Below are 21,252 nucleotides of genomic sequence, written 5' to 3'. Positions count from 1 at the left end.
AGAAAAAAATAGACATTCATTAGAAAAACTTTACAGAGCTCACATACTAGAATTCATTGCATCATTAAAAAAAGTTCAGATCAAGTTGCTGCAATCTCTGAGTTGTTTAAAAACCCAAACTTTCATTTCAGTGATCACAAAACAAATGATAAAACTACCATTTGTTTAACAGTGAGAAGGAAAAAAGGAAACTTTTCTTCTTCTTTTTTTTGTGGGCTTAGGGAATTTTGCAGCAGTTCAGCTTTAAAAGTCGCACTTATTTTTCATTTCTCCACAGGTTAAATCATTCTTTTGAAAAATCTTGGTATGAGTGTCATTTGTGGCCAATTTTTGGCTAATGTTCTGTGTCTGACTGAAGGACTAGGGATGGGCACAAGACACAACTTTAGCTACTAAGGTCTCATACACAGTTTTCAGGGTCTAGAATGCCTCTGGGTTTACACCATGATGAGTGGTACATACATGTTTATTTAAGGAGAGAAGTGATTTAGAAAACGTCCTCAGAAAGTACAGAACTTCCCCCTTGGCCTTGCAATTCAAATAGTGCAATATGATACCCCCAAAATATTTGGAAACAGCAGACAACACACAAAACATGCCACAGCATGTAGAGTGATCTTTCTACCCTCTTTATATTTGGGTTGCTCACACTCGTGGTCTTTTGGGTTTTTTTACATTGTTTATGCTTGGGGTGTTGGGGTTTCGGTTTCAGAACATGTTTTTCTCTCTCAAAGCATAAAAAAATGGCTACCAGATCACTAGAAAAAAATACTGTAGATAATTTTTTGTGAAGATGAAAATTTACCCATAATGACATTGCCAAGCATATCAGGCACATTTCAGGTTCCAGGCACGTCTTGCCACCCACCACATGCCCCCTTGTCATAGCATCTGGACCTTGCTCCTTAGAGTACTTCCGTAGTTTCTTTCTCACCATGGACTTCCACTAGATCATGAAATAAAAGTTCTCTGCAAAACATTAAGCATGATGGAAGGAAGCCTTGGTGTCTCAGGAAGAGTCACTGGCAGATGTGCCTCTCCACAGAGGAGCAGTACCACCCACAGGTCATACCTGGAGTTGGGAACCAGGTTCAGAAGAATCAAAAGCAGGGACAGACCACTGTAGAGGAGCATGCAAACAGAAAACAAAATAGGAGTGATCCAGGAACCACCACTTCTCCGTCTCTAAGGATCTGGACAGCCTAGTTTCTTGGACCGTATTATCAACTACATTATCAATTGCAGCATGCTCATGTGGAGGCTATACCCAGGGCAGGACTATTCTGTAAATGAACTCATTCACTGTGTAACAGGGACTTACTAGGAGCCATCATAACATGGACAGATACAAAGCATCTTATACAGTAGAAGTTAGGTAATTTGAAAGTTGTTAAGATGTGAAACAGGCATTTTTCCTTATGTATCATATTTGTTCTCAGATTCATGACCTTTCCTTGAAAAATATGTGCTAAATAAAGAAAATGAAATTAAATCTAACTGAACTAAGCCTTTCCTTCTACACTAACAAAACAGTTACACAGCTCATCTACAGTTATATACTGTACTATCTGCATTAGACTCCTTCAGTGACCATATAATATTATTTTTAGTTATCTAAACTCTGGTAGTTACGTCTTCTTTCACTCAGACAGAATGGAAAAATACACACTAATCCTCTGTAAAAGGGAGGTCAAATTAAAAGGGTTAATTTGAAGACAGGGGAGAGATACTCAAGATTAAAGAACAATCACGAACACCTTCAATATAAGGAAGTCATTTGAAACCATCCTCCAGAAAGGCTGAGTGGGAAGCTCTAGGGCAGAAGATTAGAGATCAAAGAAAATTCTCCTGAGTATCATCGCACAGTGCTCCAGATCCAGCAAAGCACTGAGGCATATACTAGATACAGTAGAGGAACTGTAAATTTTAACCAAGGACCAAGCTTTTATAAAGAAAGGAGAAATAATTAAAAGTTTTTGTTTCTAAGACAGGTGTTGGCATAGAAAAATTAAATTATTTTTCTCATCTGAAACATTCTCTACATTCTTACAAAACAGATTATAATTCTGTCTCCCTCTCCATACTTTGTCTTTCAGAGGCCATTTACTCTAAGCTTTGTAACACAGTATAGTTTTTTCAAAGCAGAGCAAAGCTAGATCTCTACAGCAGAACAAAAAAGAGACAAAAATATATTAAGCTCTAAAGTCTTTAAGTATATATCCATATACGTATGTCTTTAGTGTACATGTATGCATATGTATATATAAATATACATACATACAAAGGTATAGTTATATACAGTTATGATATGGCTGTATAGATATGCGTGTGCATAAAATGATAAAAAATTATAAAACAGAACAATTAAATATTTTACCAGTATATTCTGCATCTCACAGAAACTGAAAATGCAAAACATCTTCATGTAGGAATGCTGCACCCTGGCAAGACAAGCTTGAGAGGGGGGACTCAGCTAGGACAAGAGCCTGACATACGTAAGTGCTCCTCATGGCAACAAGCTACATTCATGCTGCTGCTGCCAGAGCAACCTGATCATCTGTGTCACAGACATTAGGAAGGGTTTGGTTGCTTTTTTAATTAAATCCTACAAAGGGATAAAGAATAGCAGCCATAGACTCTTTCACAGTAATTCAGCTGAGACACTCTGCCTCTTCCTGTGTTTTTTCTGGTAGTGCGCAGAGAATACAGGGTAAAATCTTCTTGCCAAAAATTGCCAGACCATTTAAAACACCAGTCTATTTATTCTGGTTTCTTTCAGTTTTCATATTTTGTTATTTCACAGCAAGTAGTCCTAAGGGATTTGGTAGAACATCCACATCCTTCTAAAAGACGATAATGCTGCCATGAGGCAACTATGTGACTGTTTTATATCCTACAGTATAGACAGTCTTATCCTGCGGACATTTTTAGCTTAGTTTTCACAATGAGGGTGTTATATTTGCTCTTTGCTGCTGCAGACTTGAGATTTTTGACTCAGTAGTAGTTCGGAGCATGTAAAGCTTTTGCCAAGAACAAACAAAGGATCATGGAGGGTGCAAGGATTACAGTCCATAAATGCTATAAGTGTTCTGAGTACAGTTTACTGATGGTTAGACAAGATTTCCCCCTTGTAAACTGCACTATGGCTACTGAGCAACCTAATTGCCACTAAGAATAAAACAATATTCCTTGTCAGTATCCACTGCTTTTGTGAGCACAAAGTAAACTTGAAATGAAGGTCAATTAACATTAATAACGTTTCCAAGTCAAATTTGTGCAATGGCTGCAACGCAGCTTGAGCCAAGGCATTTTAGGAATGTCTGAAGATCACTACTGGAACAAGCAGAATACTCATTTTTCACTCTTCTTTTTAATCCCAAGGATCCCAAGCAAAAGTCCTCAGAAAGCCCTTCATTAGTTGTTCTCCTGACAGGCAGAATAAGTTTGGATTTTGATTGGCTCTCAAAGTTCTTTATTTTAATCCTTTCTGACATTTTGCCTAATAAATGATTGATAAAAAAATGATTCTTTTAAGGCCAGTCACTGTTGCTTCTTACCTTTGTTCAAAAACTTCCAGTAATATACTAACATTTCTTTTATTTATCCCACTTACTCAAGCATGCTACCAAACTTATCTATGTAAAGGGGTGTGTGGGGGTCTATATGTTTTGAGAAGCATATGCTGTTGGATCAGTGCTGACACTTAACTATAAAATGTATACAGAAAGCCATACAGTAGTAGGATGTAGTGAAAAAGTGGTATAGTGTCCAAATGGTTAAGGCATTGGGTTTTTAAGGTGACAGCTGAAGAATACATACACAGAAAATTGCAGGTTACTTTTCTCAAAAGAGTGAAGGGCTGAGTCAGTCATGAAAGGATCTGAGGATCTGGCATTAGGGACCCTCATGTCCTTGAAACCATAAGATTAGACCACTGTGTTGCTCCTTGGAGCAGAAAAGAGACTAAATAGTGAAGCGACCGTTCCAACCATCAGCACATCTTTGCCTAGAAAAGGAAAACATATCAACCCACTGAGTAAAATTTCTCTGAATAAAAACTAAGAAATATTTTAAAAGTAAAAAAGGCAATCGTAGACTTACATAATTTGGAGTGGAAGAATCCTCCTGAGGTTTCCTGGTCCTTCCCTCAGCCAAAAGAGGTCCAAACTCAGAGATAAACTGAGATGCTCAGGCTCTTGGTCATAAGCAGCCTTGTACAATTGCAACAGATTGCAGTAGTGCAAAGATTACTGTGAAAGATCATATTTTCCTATGCAATGTAACTGAAGGAATTTCTCGTGCTGAAATCATTTCTGATTGAGAACAAGTTGGGAGTACATTGGCTGCATAGCAGAACTACAGAAAACAGGCAATAGGATTGCTATCGGTTGTATTGCTGTAACACCTTTTGATACTTTTCATGGGACATCCCAAGAACAATCATAGTATAAAAACTTAATCCCTGTCCCACAGAGCCTAACGTCTGAGTATTAGACAAAATACAGCACGTCAGTATGGACAGATCTAGGGAAACAACAGTGAGACAGAGTATTGGCATCATGACAGGCAAGAATCACAGCGAATTGGGAGTTTGTCCTGTTGTTGATCTTTTTCTTGGTAGATATCAGTGCATCTTCTACTTTTTACAATAGATTTGAGCAAAGACACTGATTTGCACAGGTTTATAAAGTGCCCTTCTTACAGGCATCCCAACAAAGTTTTTCTTTCAAGGACTCTAGAAATATTTGAAGGATGTTTCTCACTGAACAAAATTTTCCGTTATTTAAAAAAAAAAAAAAAGCAAGACCAGTATTTTTGTACACCTTATTCTAGAATCTGAGTTATTTATGTAAGAAAATGATTAAAGCCTCCCTGTCCAAAACATGAAAATTACATCTTTGATGTACCTTTCTTATTTCTATGCATGTTTGCTCATACTATCACAAAAAGAGTTTCCCTCTGTCAGCTGGTCTGTAGTCAAGACTAGTTCAGGGGGGAAGTAGGTAAGTGATAGATGGAGTGGTCACAAATTCATTAGTTTTGAGACAGCTTCTCCTTTTATAAGTCATGACATCAGCTGCGAACACCTCAATTTCATCAGAATCAAATTGGCTAACTGGAAAAGAGAAAAATGAAATCAGTTTTTAGTTTTTCTCTAGCGATGACTCTTAGTCATGCTTTGAGATTTTAGAGGAGCTTTCAATAGGAGTTTATGCTGCAGCTTCTGAAAGGACCACTCCACAGACCTGTGGTTAATGATCTTTGTACTGGATCTTCACCATGTACCTTGATTTTTAGAGTGATGAGACAGTAAAATCGGAAGACTCTCTGGGCAGTGCACTCTTCTGAAAATTGAACTACCCGATTGAGAGTCCTGTAAGAACAAGGAATTTGTTGCAGAACCTGTCACTGTAGCTGAGGGACTCTCTCAGCATTCCTGATTGCTGTTATGTTACCAGGTTCAAATATGGCATAAAAGCTACATACACAAACCAGATGAGAGCTGTTGCAAACTACAGAAGAGGCCACATCCAGAAAACTCCAAAGTAACAACTGATTTTCTCAAGCAGTATATCTAAATATAACAAAGAGAACGCTCTTAAAAGATAAAAATAAAAACTAAAAAGATAAATTCTTATAAGACACATGAAGCAAAATGTTGGCTTTATTAATAAATAAAAAAACTTCTTCCAAGGTGATGTGTTCAGTTTTAGTAGAATACTACAATAAAAACATAAACCAATTGGCAGGACTCCAATAGCAATGTCTGAAAAACATTTCTTATTAAAAAAAGAAAAAAAAAAAAGCTAAATTGAAATTCTTCAAGTTTGTAGGGTGAAACACAAAGCAAGTTTACAACAACAGCTTTTCATTCTTAATAAAGTAACTGCAAAGGAAGGGGATGACTTAATCTCCATATCTGGGAAAAACACATCAAGAACAAGTACATTTATTCTGCAAATACAAAAAGAAAAGAGCTTTTAAAGTTCAGAATAATAATATTTGGAACATAGCTAGCAATGGAAAACTGAATTTTCAGTCACTGAAGGCCCAAGAACAGTTTAGACATATCAGTAATTGGTTATGTATAGCTGATCCTGTCTAATAGGATGAGCTACAAGACTTTCTAAGGTCACCTCAAACCTTTGAATCTTGTGATTTTGATCAGTATTTTGAGTTTGTTTCAGGCATAAATTTTTGGTTACCAGAAGTTACTTTCCCAACTTCCAGTTAAAATTGATCTTTGAGTAGTCCAAAGATACTTTCTACTGTCAATCATACAACTCAGCACGACCACAATTTTACCTTTAAGAAACATATCATGCTGAATTCTACATTTAGTTACTGTCCTACTTTCAAAGTTAGTCTAATGCTTGTTGTTTACAGTTTTCTGTTTCTGCAGGTTAAGGTTACATTGATTTTAATTCACATTTGAGGTTGGAGCTTTTTCCTTACAGAACTAAAACCCCTTGGTTTACCAGCTTGATTGCCAAGTGGAGTTCTCAATTTGTATTTACCTGCAGTAACAGCATTATTTTAAAATACAGGACAAGGATTTTAAGAAACTGCAACCATTAGTTGCTAAAAGACACCTTACATATGACTTTGTCCATCGCATTACTAGACAAGTTCTTCTATTGAAAGAGCTACTACTACTGATACAAACAATGCTCTTGATTGCTTTTTTACTTTATGATAAAAAATGGCTTTAGAAAGTTTTATGGAGTTGAGAAACTGGATTTTAAGAAACTGAGAGCTTTTTTAGACTAAAAGTAACTGCATAACTCCCTTGCAATATCCTCCATAGGCCCTATTTACCATAAGTAACTATCTCCCTGGTACTTTCTGACAGACTTAGGCCCTTTGAAACTGCATCATATTACAGGAAAAGGGAATAAAGTTGAGTCTTTAGAGTACTCTGTAGTTGAAAGTTGCAACTAAATGTTGCAAGTCCTACAGTATTTATCACTAAGTACAACTAACATGATGTTTCTGGAGCAAGCAAGTTAGTTCTGTGCAGAGGACCAGTTTGTGCTGGTGTCAACCAGAGGGTTGTTTTAAAAATTCTTTGTGCCTGGACCTATTACTTACATGTGTCTTATTGGGGTTCAAGGGAAGAAAACAAACTTGCTAACAAATTAAGCTGTACTACTTCAGAGTTATTTGGCAATTCAACAAATAGTTTTGTTGAATAAATTTTGTAGGGTTCCATTTAAAATTCATGAAATTCATCTTTCTGACTGAAAGGTACAGCCCCTAAATCATTCCTTACACATGGGATACCTAGCTGAAAGCTCATCGCTTCTGCAGAGTTAAATTACGTTAGAGGGAAGCACAGAGTTGTCCATGTTATGAAGTACTCTGAAATAAAATGTTCTCACTTCCTGTTGTTGACCTTCTCTCACTGTATTCACACAAATGGGATTTTTAAATTTGCAGGAAATTAGACTTGAGAAATCCACTTAATTAGAAGGGATAAAAGTGACTGAATTATACTGCCATTTTGTTGTTAGAAGAAAGCTTTATTTAACTGAGAAATGGGGAAGAAATGTAATAACACATTTGACATCGATGTATAGACCTAGAACTGTTTTAAAATGAGATCTTTTTAATAAGCCAACAGGTTCAGTTGCAATAAAATACTAGCCTATTACTGTTAATGTAGAACTGGCATAATTTAAAATAATAATTAATTATATAATAATTTAAATAATAATTATTTAAATAATTTATATAAGCAATCAAACTTGATATGCTAATGTAGTAAATATTTTAGAATTCATTTCAGAAATTCTGGGGGCATTAATATGTAAGTAAAATAAGAGATAAAGGTGGGTACTTGTGCCTCTTTGGAAATTTTTTTCAGGGACAAGCTTTAAACCTTTCTCTGCTATTTGCCAGCCATGTAATACTCTATATTCTTATAGCTCTGTATGGTATCTGTGATTATGCTGATGTAAACCCATACCTATGTCAAGAAGAGAGCAAAATGAAATTCTAAATTTGCATGGAATATTTTGTATTAAATAAATGAAAGGGTTATTTCAGCAAAATAAATTAATTGTAAAAACTATTCAAAGCAATCTACAGTAACCTAGTATTTGGGCTTTGTTTTGCTTTATTTCCTGTTTGGCAACCAGGTGGAAAAATGTGTTAGCTGCACAGGTCAACCTGGTGACAATAATTCTCTGTAGTCACAGGAAAAGGAAATTAAAATTAAAATTCCAGTTCTGTTCTAGTGCACCCACAATTCCTCTTTGCACAGCAATGCAAGAAGTAGTCCATCTAAGCAGTACAGCATGGGAAAATGAAGGTATTCATGGTAAGGAACAATGCAGACTTTTTTCTTTTACACAATTTTCTGTGACTTATCAGCTCCTATGTCTAGCTGCTGCTTGGCTATGGCAGAGACTGAAACACCAGGTAACATCAGCAAGTCAGATACACTTCTTTGCCATACCACTAGCTAAATTCCTGACAGCTTCCATTTTCCTAAATACAGATGTTTTAGAAAAAGAATAAAGAAACAATTATATTTTTTCTTTAGACTCACATTTTATCTCTTCTGCCCTGCCTTTGATAGGTTATTTTATTCTTCTGATTATCTGATGCTTAATCCTGATATAAACACCATTCAGTGAGAAGCAACTATTTCCAATTTCCAAGAATACCTCTTTCTAATCTACGCTGCTAGACAAAATTTAGTCTTTTTAGATAATTTCAATTCAAAAGAGAAATTGGTCTAAGATATTGAATGCAACAGCATTTGTACTTCCCCCTTCCCACACCTCAAAAAATTACAATAGCCCACCTTCTTAAGCATAGCAGACATTCATCTAGAAGAGACTGTTTTCTTGCTCACAGCTATGAGCTTGTTTTAGCCAGCATCAATCAAAGTAATGAAGAGTGATAAATGACATATTTTGAGATGCTCTTCTTAGTGTTTTCATGTGCTGCTTTTACCAACTTGGCCCACTCTTTTCAAGCAACACCTGTCAAAGCCCATTGTCAGGAGTTCTCTATTCCTGAGCAACTTGATATTCCCCTTTCATTTTTAGTAAGATGAGAAGGAAGTACTTGATGGACTATTACAGCTATATTAAATGAAGACCGGCACTTAAAGCTCCAAGCTCTGCACCATTAGAATGTAAACTAGCTGTGGGAAATTGTCTCTCTGCAGTAACAGTTCCCATATTTATCACACAGTTTGGATACATCATTCCAGCACATCTGATTCCATCTCTGAAGAGAAAGAGACTGTTATCACCTATGGGGGAGTTTAAGCACCACTTTAAATAGTGGGGACAGTTTAACTGCTTGCAAGAAATCTGAAGAGGGACTTTTTACAAGGACATATAGGGGTAGGACAAGGGGGAATGACTTTAAGCTGAAAGAAGGGAGATTTAGCTTAGATGATAGGAAAAAAAATCTTCACTATGAGGTTGCACAGGTTGCCCACAGAAGTTGTGGCTCCCCCATCCCTGGCAGTGTTCAATGCCAGGTTGAATGGGGCTTTGAGCAACCTGGTCTAGTGGAAGGCATCCCTGCCCCTGGCATGGGCGTTGGAACTGGATGGTCTTTAAAGTTCCCTCAAACCCAAGCCATTCTATGATTACATTGGTGCCCTGCTTGCTGATACCACGCTGGGTATCCAGAGAAGGGTAAAAACAGCCATAGCACCACCAGCCCTACATGAAGTATCCGGATTGCACTGATTTCCCAGTTAATTCTTCTGGGAAGAAAAGTACACCCAGCACTGTTAGAATAAACCACTAATTTTTTCAAGGAAGGAGAACTATGAACCAAACCCCCAACCAAAACACAGCCACCAAAGTACCACCCAACAATGAACTCTCATATAATGACCAGAAGTACAGTCTCTTCACTGATAGTTTCTGTAGACTCCAAACAACAGAGCCACAAGAGAACAGGAAAACAGAGGGCCAATCAGTGTGCCAAGGGAAACAGTTGCAGTCCCAGCTGCAACTAGAGACTCAGACTGGGAGCATAACAGAGAATTTGGTTTAGTTCATCTATGTATGATGTGTAGTGCCAACATATGCTGATCATCTGCAAGTTCCTGGAAAATGATCATGGGAAGAACTTATATTTCCTGTGCAAGCTTTAAGATTTCCTTAATCATAGCCTTCTCTGCTAGATCATCTGCCACCCTTTTATCCATTTACACAATTTGTCAAGACTTTTTGGCAATCCTGGCCAATGACTTGGTTTTTGACCACCTGGAAGAGTGGAACTAGCTGCAGACTTGCAGGTTTCATAGTGCAGTGGTTTCTTCAGATCACTGAAGCTGAATGAAGCTTTAACCATCATTAGTCTCTAGGGGACATGACAGCTGAATTGATCTTGAAAAGTGTCCATTAGGCCTTGTGTTTTTATTCATATCTTTTAAGCTGCAAAAGTATTCTTTTTTTTCTCTAGTCCTGTGGCAACTTTATATTTTAACAGTAAAAGACTGATAAGAAAATACATATGAAGTATGTCTGCTGGATTTCTTTTATTAGCATGCCTATTGATGCACTCAGAGAATATTCACTGTGCCATTTTAAGAAATTCTGGCATGCCCGCATTGGGACTGCTAAGCTGAGTTCTGGTCTCTGCATCTGAGGAAGGACATAGGAGCTGGAGGAGGTGCAGAGAAGGGCAACTAGATGATCGCGGGGCTAGAGAGATGAGAAAGGTTGGAACTCTTCGGTATGGGGCTGAAGAAGCCTTAAGGAATCATGAAGGCAATTGAAAAGCTGAGCACAGGCCTGCTGTTCACCAAATCTTGCTATCTGAGAATCATAGAATCATAGAATAGTTAGGGTTAGAAAGGACCTTAAGATCATCAGGTCCCAACCCCCCTGCCATGGGCAGGGACACCTTGCACTAAACCATATCACCCAAGGCCTCGTCCAAACTGGCCTTGAACGTTGCCAGGGATGGAGCATTCACAACCTCCCTGGACAACCTATTCCAGTGCCTCACCACCCTAATAGGAAAGAATTTCTTCCTTACAGCCAATCTAAACTTCCCCTGTTTCAGTTTGAGCCCATTACCCCTTATCCTATCACTACAGTCCCTGATGAAGAGTCCATCCCCAGCATCCCTATAGGCCCCCTTCAGATACTGGAAGGCTACTATGAGGTCTCCACACAGCCTTCTCTTCTCCAGGCTGAACAGTCCCAACTTTCTCAGCCTATCTTCATATGGGAGGTGCTCCAGTCCCCTGATCATTCTCGTGGCCCTCTTCTGGACTTGTTCCAACAGTTCCATGTACTTTTTATGTCAAGGACACCAGAACTGTACACAATACTCCAAGTGAGGTCTCACGAGAGCAGAGTAAAGGGGCAGGATCACCTCCTTCAACCTGCTGGTCACGCTCCTTTTGATGCAGCCCAGGGTATGGTTTGCTTTCTGGGCTGCAAGCGCACAGTGCCAGCTCATGTTCATTTTCTTACCGACCAACACCCCCAAGTCCCCCCTGCAGGGCTGCTCTGAATCTCTTCTCTGCCCAGTCTGTAGCTGTGCCTGGGATTGCTCCGACCCAGGTGTAGGACCTTGCACTTGGCATGGTTAAACTTCATGAGGTTGGCATCAGCCCACCTCACAAGCGTGTCAAGGTCCCTCTGGATGGCATTCCTTCCCTCCAGCGTATCAACCGAACCATACAGCTTGGTGTCATCGGCAAACTTGCTGAGGGAACACTCAATCCCACTGTCCATGTCAGCGACGAAGATGTTAAAGACCGGTTCCAACAGCAATCCCTGAGGGACACCACTCATTACTGGTCTCCAGCTGGACATTGAACCATTGACCACAACTCTTTGTGTGTGGCCATCCAGCCACTTCTTTATCTACCGAGTGGTCCATTCATCAAATTGATGTCTCTCCAATTTAGAGACAAGTATGTCATGTGGGGTAGCACTTTTTGAAACACTAGTAGGGAACTGACTGAAACCATACTTCTTCACCCAGTGGGTATTAAATTTATGAGAGACAGGAGATAGGGGAAGAAAATGGTATCATCTCACACAAAAATGGTAGACAGATTCATGGACCACAAGACCATATGAAGAGTGAGGTCAGGGATATACCTTAAAACATTTCTAATTATTGGGGATGTTGGGACAGTAAAAGGGAAGTGAATGATAAAAGGGACAAACAGAGTCCCCCTTGTGCTGTGCAAATTAAAAGAAATATGAAATACAGCCAATCTTTTAGGGACTTAATATTTGACAGCATTGTATTACTCATATAAAACACTTGTCAAAAGTAATACAAATTCCTCCTTCCCTTTTCTTCTTCAACTCTCTAGTGGCATCTATCTCCATTTTGACACTGGTTACCCTGAAATGCCTTCTTGACTGCTTTAAGGCAATAAAAACGGAAATAAAAAACTCTTCAAAAGATATTCAAATAAATGAGAATAGCACACAATAAGGCTGTCAATCCATCTTAACTCAAAAGATTAAAATATATGTCAGTAGAATGGGTTGGCATTTACTCAACTTCAAATTGTCAGGAAGCATTTAACTGTGCCACACCATACTAAAGTTGACAAAATCTGAAGATTTCGTCCCCAGAGGAGAAGTCAGCAATGAGGAAAGAAACAGGAGCTATTCAAAGTCTTCAACACAATCAGAAACACAGACTTCACCAATTCAATCTCTCCTACCCTAGTCTAGAAACAGCTATACCCAACAGCTCTGTTTCACCTCTGCCCATCACTTTAGTAATGTTTAAAATAGGATGCTATAGAAAGCATGTGGAAAGAAGTGAGAAACACTGAAGTGTGAGACTATGATGGAACCCCAGGGTACACCCTTGCTGATACTGGACTGCTGTTTTGAGCTTTAGAATATGCCAGGCACAGAGACTTCACTGGACACTGCAATGGGTAGTCCTTCCCATACAGGCCTCTTGTTCTCTATGTGATGTCTACAAAACAGTCACATATATGAAAATCAGATGTGTCAAGGCCTTTTGGTCAGATGAAGGGAAGAGAGGCTCATACTAACTGGTTTTGATTTTGAACTGTATAGATTTTTTGGAGGTTTAAGCATGTACTCTCTGTTTTGAACACACAACTCCATTTTGATTAAAAAATAACTAGGTTCAACAAAGGAGCCTGAATATCAGTGAAAAATAGTGGAATTTAGGCTCTTGAGTCACTCAGGTCTTTTTTAAAAGTGCTTTTATATGCTGTCTAACAAATTAAGGTTGAATTATCAGCTGGTTTTAGACATCACTGTCTACAATGTTGAATTATGCTAAAATTTAATTAAGTAAAATTTAAATGCACAGCAGCACAATGTCAATATACCTCTGAAAAAGCTCATATTTGATACAGATTTTCATGCAACTCATTTTCTGCTGTAATGTCATGAAAACAAATAATAATTGTAAGGGATTCATGTCTGAGAACAAAAAATGAGGCTGCTTTAAAATTACTACCTTTACATTTTAATTTCCCTACCAACATTCATAAGTCAAATCATGCTTCATACAGGAATACAAAATACATGGTGTACAAATAAAGTTACATGAATAAGGAAAGGGGGGTATCCATTTCCCCATTTTTTTTCACCTTGGAAATTGTTTTGAAAATTTAACAGGGAAATATTTTTTCCCCCCACAAACTGTATCTCTGTAAAGGCATCAGTTTCTTGGTCTTCTATTCCATGTAAGCAAATATATAAAATTACTTCGTGTAAATGCTAAGAAAATAATAAGTATCACCGCTAGGGGATGCTGATAGTAAACCAACAGAACTTTTTTAGCTGATAGCTGTGCCTTCATCATACTATTTTCTGTGTAAAAACTTCCGTTTAAGATCAGAACGTTATCCCAAAATACAACAGGCCAGAGGTATTTGATCAAATTTGGTCAATGAAGCCCTGAAGAAAAAATATTTAAATATTCTATACATTTACATTTAGGAGAAGAGAGATTGTATGTATATAGAAGTTTCTTAAGTGCTGGTATAATATAATGCATTTAGCAGTGTTTCTCACAAATTCAGATTTACATTTATGTAGTTATCTGGGAAAAAAAAGATAAAAAAGTCTTTTATTAGTTCTAGGATCTTGGTGAGTGGAATGTAGAGAGAAGGAACAAAAATGCAGAAATTGGGGGGAAAAAATGAAAAATCGAGCTTTATTTCTCCTGGTCATTTTAGTTTTGGATGCTCTTTAATACTAAGATTAGGTGAAAACCTAAATAATCGATGTAGCAGAAGGAGATAAAGATATTGGTTTACTGTTAACACAAAAACTCATCCGCAAGAAGCGAGATGTAAAATGAGTTTCAAAAAAAGAGGATTTCTGTTTAATCTCCAGTGTATTTTTATACCTTGCATATCCATTTTGAGTTCAGGAAAGGACTTTCAAAAGGCTATTCTTTGGTTAAAGAGACTAAGAGCTTTTTCTTTTTTTTTTTTTTTTTTCCCTCTGGTTTTACTATTAAAGATGTTTTCCTTGACATTTATTAAAAAAAAAAAAAATAAAAAAAAAAGAAGAATCTAATTTATCTTAAAGCATTAGAGTCATTTATCTTCGCTGCTGCACTGCTGTTTTCACTTGGAGTTTAAAGTCTTTGGAGCCCGAAGTCCTTGGAGCCAGGTCCTGAGAAATGCTGATACTGGAACTAGCAAGTCCTCACAATTTGACAATTTTACATGTTTCCATAGCTGCTTAAAAAGAGGAAAGAACTTTAAAGAACTTTCACCTCACAAACTTGAAAACTGTCCATTTAAATTGAAGGAGCATCATATGGTCCAGTGAAAGCCAAGCTCACAGCTGACCCTTGTCTCACTTTCTACGCCATCTGCTGAAATGGGAGTAACACTTTCTTAGGGGAATGAGGAGAAAGGCAGATAGAATTTATTAATAACTGGCATGAGGGTTATATGAATATATATGATGTGAATTATTTGGCTGTGTGAAAACAGACTAGTTTGGCCTCTCAGACCATTTTTATTGCGATTTCATAGCAGTGGATGAAAATCACTAAGAAGTATTTTTAAAAAAATAATTTCTCTTCCTTGCTGCAACACAGTTTGTATGTGATGTTTCTGGTCTGTAAGTCAGATCCTGAGGGGTGCAGTCACACACTTGCAAACATCTCATATCTTCCCACTTCACTCTATGTAGAGAGCCCAGTTCCAGAAGTCTTGTGAAGCTGAAGTCCCTGCTGGGAGTTCCTTGACTGTTGCTTTTAAGGATGAGAGGCATGCAACTAGATTGGATGAACTGATGCTTCTATCATATTCCTATATATGTAATATACATATAGAATTGTATCAGTCTGGTTCTCCTGACTAATATCAATTGAACTGGTTGAACTAACAGCCCAGAAAGATCAGCAGTGGTTGATCGCAATTTGATCATCATTTCAGCTGCTCAAAACAAAGTTACAAAACTTTCATGTCTTCTATCAGGATAGAAAATAGCAATGAATCTGATATTCTTATATGCAGAAGGATACAGAATATACATATACAAATACTTGTACTTTTATACATGTGCATCAAAGCTGAACACGTAGCCTGTAATTAAGAAGTCATATTGATGAACACCACCACCTGTATTTCTCATAATATTGATAACAGAACAGTATAACGATACTTTACATACCTTTTCATAGCTGACGTGGTCTTCTGAAGTACGCTGGACAGAAGCAAAAGCATACAGGGTTTTGCAATGCTGTGTGGAGTTGTACTAATAATGTCAACATTAATAACACTGGCATCTTTTCATTATAATCTGCATTGGGAAACTACATACTGAGCATCAATACAATAATGTAGTTGTATATATCCATACATGAAGAAATTCAGAAATTCAGATCACTCCTTTTTCTCATTCAAATACATTTCCATATATAAAATTTATGCCTCATGCACTTCTGTACCACTCCTGAGAAAGCATAGGGGACAACTGCAAAATGAAAAAAGAAAACATATTCTCCATATGTAGTAGTCCTGCTCTTAAGCATCATTTCTTTTGCTTCATCCCAGAAAAAAATGGGATTCCAAACACAGCCCTTCAGCATAGTTCTGTTTGTTAATATGTACATAAGCCTCCTGAAAAAGGATGTAATTCACCATCTCTTTAGGCTGCTTCCCTTAGCCTATTGGTTTTTCTGACTTACATCTCAGTTCAACCTCAGACAGGCAAGTCTCAATTTATTCAATATTCTATTATTGATTCTCGGATTTTTTTTAATTGTAAGATGAAATAGAAGCAGATGTGCATAAGTGATATTATTTCTCTAATTAAATCAAAAATAAAGAAAACTCTTTTACTCTAAATACATAAGAATACATAACGATTTATTGTACAGTTGTATTAAATTAACTAGTAAGTAACAACATTTAGTTTCCAGGGTACACATCTACATGAATGCACCTGTTTCTTTCATCTAGGGCTGGATATGTACATATGCAACAGCAGTATGGGAGTGACAAAGCAATAAGGACAATTTTCCTTACCTGGTGAGTAACACATACAGTTCTGGCCAGACTAACCAAAAACAATCATACTGACTTCAGCTTGTCTGATAGAACCTTCTGTCTCCAAAGCAGGGAGAATGCAATATCCAGAAGAAAGATTTATTTAATTCCCTTCTTCCTTGTAAATTGAAATATGGCCAGGAATTAGCTGCTTGATCTTCACCAATAAACTCTATCACAGGTGTAGCCAGATCATTGATAAAGCTTCCAAACCACAGCATCACTTTGATCCAGCCCACTTGAATTACCCATAACTGTCTTAGAGGAACATTTCAGAAAAATCTTGAGAAAAACAAGTCAGTAGACTTGAAAGAGAAACATTTATCTAAAAAAAAATGAACCAAATAAGCAAACAAGCAAAGAAAATAGATAGATAGATGGATAGATAGATAGATAGATAGGTAGGTAGATAGATGGGTAAAAATAAAAACCAAAACCAAACCCAAACAAGCAAACAAAAAAACACCAAAAAAAAAAAAAAAAAAAAAAAAGCCAAGAGAGCCTGGAATCTCAGCTGTGAGCCACCATGTGGTATATGTGGCCACATTTACGTTCACATGCAAAGGCTGTTTTCCCAGTCACGCCTGCACATCACAGATCCCTCCAGATTCTAAATTGAATTCCTTCTCATAAAAACAAGGAGTCAAGATGTCTGTGTAGCCCCAGTCTCAGAAGGACTTTTAGATCATTCTGATTAGGACCAGGTTTTGTACCTAGTCTTAATGAGTGGGGAGCAGAGTCCCTGACTATCTGCCAGAACAAGAAAATTAAGAAGCATCATGAGAAGTTTCATTTAAAATCATTAATGTAAGTCTAATTAAACAATTAAGGAATTCTGGGGACAGAGTTTCAAAGTAATGGGTGAAAAACAATCAAGATGGGTCACCTAAAGATCCTAACAGAAATGAAGGGAAAAATGAAATGGTTTGAAAATTTGTACCAGTAATAGCTGGCAGACCTTGCAAATACATGGAATTTCAAAACCAAATCACTACATTTTACCTAAAAGTTAGCCTCTTTCACTTGAACTGCTGTTCAAATGTGATGATCTTGTAAGAAAAGCTCTTTGATTTTTGAATAAAAGAACCATTACCTTGACTGTCTCACAGCTTCAGGATACTACACCTAAATTATAGCTATTCTGAGGTAACTTTCATCCTTCTCCAACTTGTTAAATATACCCCAAATTCAGGTATTTTCTTAAACCATTACATCTGTAGAGTTAAGTGAATAAAACCACTTACGCAGTATGTGAATAGTGTTATTCCTCATGGCTGAACCCTGCCAGAGGCAACAAGGCACAGTTAGAGCGTTTTCAAGTATGAGATAATGTCTTCAACCACCAGTTCAGGTTGCATCTAAGAAGTGTTCTCCCAGAGCTTTAGTGCCATGGTTAAACCAGTGAAAACAGAGTAGATGTTCATCCACACCAAAAAATGTTGAAATTTAAAATGAAGAAATTAAACTGAGAATAAAAAGAGACATAAATTGAATCACAGAATCATTGAATCGCAGAATAGTTAGGGTTGGAAAGGACCTTAAGATCATTTAATTCCAATCCCCCTGCCATGGGCAGGGACACCTTACACTAAACCATGTCACCCAAGGCTCTGTCCAGCCTGGCCTTGAGCACTGCCAGGGATGGAGTATTCACAACTTCCCTGGACAACCCGTTCCAGTCACTCACCACCTTTACAATAAAGAACTTTCTTATATCCAACCTAAACTTCCCATTTCAGTTTTAACCCGCAACCCCTTGTCCTATCACTACAGCCCCTGATGAAGAGTCCATCCCCAGCATCCTTATAAGCCCCCTTCAGATACTGGAAGGTTGCTATGAGGTCTCCACGCAGCCTTCTCTTCTCCAGGCTGAACAGCCCCAACTTTCTCAGCCTGTCTTCATATGGGAGGTGCTCCAGTCCTTGATCATCCTCATAGCTCTCCTCTGGACTTGTTCCAACAGTTCCACGTCCTCTTTATGTTGAGGATACCAGAACTGCACACAATACTCCAGGTGAGGTCTCACAAGAGCAAAGGGGCAGGATCACCTCCTTCAACCTGCTGGTCACGCTCCTTTTGATGCAGCCTAGGATACGGTGGGCTTTCTGGGCTGCAAGTGCACACTGAAGCCGGCTCACGTTCATTTTCTCATTGACCAACACCCCCAAGTCCTTCTCTGCAGGGCTGCTCTGAATCTCTTCTCTGCCCAGTCTGTAGCTGTGCCTGGGATTGCTCTGACCCAGGTCTAGGACCTTGCACATGGTTAAACTTCATGAGGTTTAGCCCACCTCAGAAGTGTGTCAAGGTCCCTCTGGATGGCATTCCTTCCCTCCAGAGCATCAACCGAACGACACAGCTTGGTGTCATCGGCAAACTTGCTGAGGGCACACTCAATCCCACTGTCCATGTCAGCGACGAAGATGTTGAACAAGACCGGTCCCAACACAGATCCCTGAGGGACACCACTCGTTACTGGTCCCCAGCTGGACATTGAGCCATTGACCACAACTCTTCACATGCAGTAAATTGCTTTCTTACTAAATGCTTTTGAAGTTAATGGAGAATTTTTCCCCTCAGCCATGGACTGGAAATATCATCCCAAATTTTTTCATGGCACTTATTCTTGCTAGGTCTTGTCACTCGAGAGAGTGACAAGAAAACATAGAAGTATTTCCAATAATGAATTTAACTTCCTTTTCTTAATACAGTCTCTGTAAGCAGTTAATACCCTTGAACATATCCATTTAATTAAATGTATTTATTGCTTTCATTTACTCAACAGAAGCTGGCAAGAATTATTTCATTTAATCTCTAGGCTGCACACCCACACATACTTTGCTGCAAAAATTTTATATTCAATGTCTGAAACCTGAGATCTTTTTAATTGCAGAGGGTCATGAATACTGTTTCTTCCCTTTAAGTGGCTCCCATCATCAAAGAAGTGTTGAGGGAAGCAGCTGGGACTGGGATTCTCTCAGGGAACGAAAAGCAGTACTAGGGAATTGTAGCAAATTTACATTTCTGGGTGGTTTGGGCATAATAAACACCTTCCTAGGAAGCTGAATCCACTTTAATTTTGCATGCATATGTTCCTGCATCCAGAATTTGATTTTTGAAATAGATATTTTCATGTCACTATCATGAAAAACTTTGCCTTCCATTTAAAGACTCTGGCAAAGTGAATGTTTCTCTATTCCAATCATTTATTGCACAGATACTGTAAAGTCTGTCATTCACTGAAATACGAATTTTCTTTGTGTTCCTGAATATCATCTTTAGTCACTGAAAGACTAAATCAGTGCTGTTCTACTTTGCAGCTTGCATATACATTTTGAGATTTTTTTTAACATTGCTTATTAGAATTTTCTACACAAGTGTTTACATTCATGAATTAGTTTGACTCTGCGCATACCATGGCATTTTAACATCCTGTTCTGCAAAGCTGTGATGTTGCATTATTGTCTGATATTTCTAACAGTTGTAAAAAACTCACATGAATCCTCAGATAATTTTTAAATACAGTTGCTAAAATCCTCAATTTAGAGGACTGATTTGCTGCTGACAATAAGACAGGGCAGGTACCTGCAAATATCTGATGAACATCCTTATGACTCCCAGGGAAAGGCTCTTTATCAATGAAGCTTAAGAAGGAACGCTCAAAGGGCACTGACAAGTAACCTAGGGTGGATCTCATCAGGCTGCACTCTGCTTACTGTGTGAGCAGAGTCTGCTTCTGGGAGGCTGTGGAGTAACCTTGACAGAGAAGTTAAAACATAAGCAGCAATTTTTCTTTTCCTGGGGGAAATCATAACAGCTTATCAGACCACAGTGCCTAAAGAGTCTGCTGTTTCTTATGTGTGGAATGTAGGCAATGAAGGGGTTACCATGTCATATTTTTTCCCAATTGCTTTAAATGTGGCTGGCTAAAGATTCAGGAAACATTCACTATAATCGTATGCCAGCACCTGATTGTGAAAGTCTGATTAGACTGAACTACTGAATGTATTGTCTGGTCTGCATAATAGAATAAAGAACGGACACACCCTTCTCCTAATCCTATACACAGTTCTGGGGTAGTGCTGCTTTTCCACACTGAACACATTTTCAATTTTTCTACTTTCATTTTCTACCCTTATTAGCTACAAATATAGGTTGCACTGAAAAAAGTGTGTCACCACTCCTGCATTAATGTTATTTTCTTATAGCCAGTCCTAGGGTTATCTACCCCAAGCTAGCACATCTTTACACACCAATGCACAATTTTCCTCTACATGATATTTGTTAACTTGTATTAACAAATAGTGTAAAATATCTTTCTCCCAGCCTAGACAAGCCCACAGCAATAGTCCAAGAACACCTAAGCCTCAGCTTTTATTCTACTGTGATATTAAATATAGCTCAATAGGAGATTTGAATTTTGCCAAGTATGGGGAAGTCAGAAATAAACTGTGAAACATTCAAAAGACTTTGTTTTCCCACTGGTTGCTTTTAGTTTCTCAATCTCTCTTGCGTGAGCACAGTTGGAACATGTTTTCACAGATGGGGTTTTTTATTTGGATTCAGATACCTGTGAATATACTGCACCAGTTATTACAAAAACATCTCATGCCCTGGGGAGTTGGGCTACAGGTTAAAAGCGGTACTCTTTGGGACATAAACCATTGAGTTATTTGATGAATATTCTGAACCTGTTAGGCCATCTTGTTCTGCTGCTAAGTGCAATGCTACCTCAGTGG

The 21,252-nt window shown here is 38.0% G+C and overlaps 1 long non-coding RNA gene across 1 annotated transcript; it reads right to left on the bottom strand.

Moving 5' to 3' along the window:
- Nucleotides 1-1,355: 1,355 nt before the first annotated feature.
- Nucleotides 1,356-5,620, bottom strand: LOC133218377 (uncharacterized). The gene is made up of 3 exons (XR_009727123.1): nt 5,280-5,620; nt 4,102-4,301; nt 1,356-1,468 (listed from the first exon to the last, which is right to left on the bottom strand). It is a non-coding gene; the product is annotated as an uncharacterized LOC133218377 (long non-coding RNA).
- Nucleotides 5,621-21,252: the final 15,632 nt, after the last annotated feature.

Source organism: Neopsephotus bourkii, unplaced genomic scaffold (assembly GCF_033783945.1).
Source record: "Neopsephotus bourkii isolate Nb327-2 ecotype Australia unplaced genomic scaffold, CSIRO-AGI_Nbou_v1 NB_1248, whole genome shotgun sequence".
NCBI classification, from domain to species: domain Eukaryota; kingdom Metazoa; phylum Chordata; class Aves; order Psittaciformes; family Psittacidae; genus Neopsephotus; species Neopsephotus bourkii.
Note: the sequence above shows the minus strand (reverse complement) of the source record. Positions and strands in the feature narration are given on the sequence as shown.